Raw genomic sequence first — 1479 nt, forward strand, 5'->3', positions numbered from 1 at the left:
CTTGTTCCAGTTGTAGGGTTAATGCTTTGATTATGACCCTTTCTTCCTTTTGGATGTATGCATTTATTGCTATAAACTGACCTCTGAGCAATGCTTTTGTTGTGTCCCAAAGGTTCTGGTAGGATGTGTTTTCATTCTCGTTTGATCCTATGAATTTCTTTATTCCATCCTTAAATTCTTCTATAAGCCAATAGTTTTTGAGCAAGGTGTTGTTCAGTTTCCACGTGTTTGATTTTTTTTCCTTGCTTTTCGGGTTGTTGATTTCCACTTTTATGGCTTTATGGTCAGAGAAGATGCTTTGTAATACTTCGATGTTTTGGATTTTGTTAAGGCTTGCTTTATGGCCTAATATGCGGTGTATTCTGGAGAATGTCCCATGTGCGTTGGAAAAGTATACTTGCCTGCTGTTGGGTGGAGTGTTCGGTATATGTCTATGAGATGAAGTTGGTTGATTGTAGCATTTAGCTCTTCTGTGTCTTTGTTGAGCTCCTTTCTGGATGTTCTTTCCTTCACCAAAAGTGGTGTTTTGAAGTCTCCTACTACTATTGTGGAGCTGTCTCTCTCTCTCTTCAGAGCTGTTAAGAGTTTGTTTTACGTAGTTTGGAGCCCTGTTGTTGGGTGTGTAAATATTTATTATAGTTATGTACTCTTGGCATATTGACCGTTTAATCATTATATAGTGCCGTTCCTTATCCTTTGTGATGGATTTTACTTTAAAGTCTATTTTGTCAGAGATTAATATTGGCACTCCTGCTCTTTTCTGAGTGTTGTTTGCTTGATACATATATATTTTTTTACATCCTTTGAGTTTTAGCCTGTTTGTGTCTTTAAGTCTAAGGTGCATCTCTTGTAGGCAGCATATGGATCAATCATGCTTTTTTATACAATCTGCTACTCTCTATCTCTTTATTGGTGCATTTAGACTGTTTACATTCAGCGTAATTATTGACAGGTATGAGTTTAGTGCCGTCATCCTGATATCTCTTTTTCGTGCTCTTCACAGTTTCTTTGTTCTCCTCAATTTTCTGTGCTCAGTTGTTTTTCCTTATGTTTTTTTTTTCATCTTTTTCTTTGCTGTAGATTTTATGTTTACTGGATCTTTATGTTTTTCTACTTTTTTATTTGGATTTGTAGGATTGTTAGATTCCTTTGTGGTTACCTTAATATTTACCCCTATTTTTCTAAGTTTATACAGTCTTTTACTACTTTATATCGCCTTAACTTTCCCTCCATATAGAAAAGCAATGTCTCCATTTTTTAAGTCCCTCTTTTTTAATATTATCCTTTTTTACATATTGATATCTGTTTCGCTATTTTCAATGGTTTAGCTTTGATGTATTTTCTATATCCGAATCTGAGTCAGTATCTGGTTGCTCTCTCCCGTGTTCTAGTCTTGCGTTGTTATCCGGTGTTATTTATTATCTAACCTTAGGACTCCGTTTAGTATTTCTTGTAATTCTGGTTTGGTTTTTGCAAATT

The 1479-nt window shown here is 35.1% G+C and overlaps 1 protein-coding gene across 3 annotated transcripts in view; it reads right to left on the reverse strand.

Annotated features, from left to right (window-relative positions):
- SPECC1L (sperm antigen with calponin homology and coiled-coil domains 1 like) overlaps window positions 1–1479 on the reverse strand; it is a 272749-nt gene that overhangs the window by 30810 nt on the left and 240460 nt on the right. The gene's annotated exons all lie outside the window — the stretch shown is intronic.

Source organism: Trichechus manatus, unplaced genomic scaffold, assembly GCF_000243295.1.
Source record: "Trichechus manatus latirostris isolate Lorelei unplaced genomic scaffold, TriManLat1.0 scaffold00157, whole genome shotgun sequence".
NCBI lineage: Eukaryota > Metazoa > Chordata > Mammalia > Sirenia > Trichechidae > Trichechus > Trichechus manatus.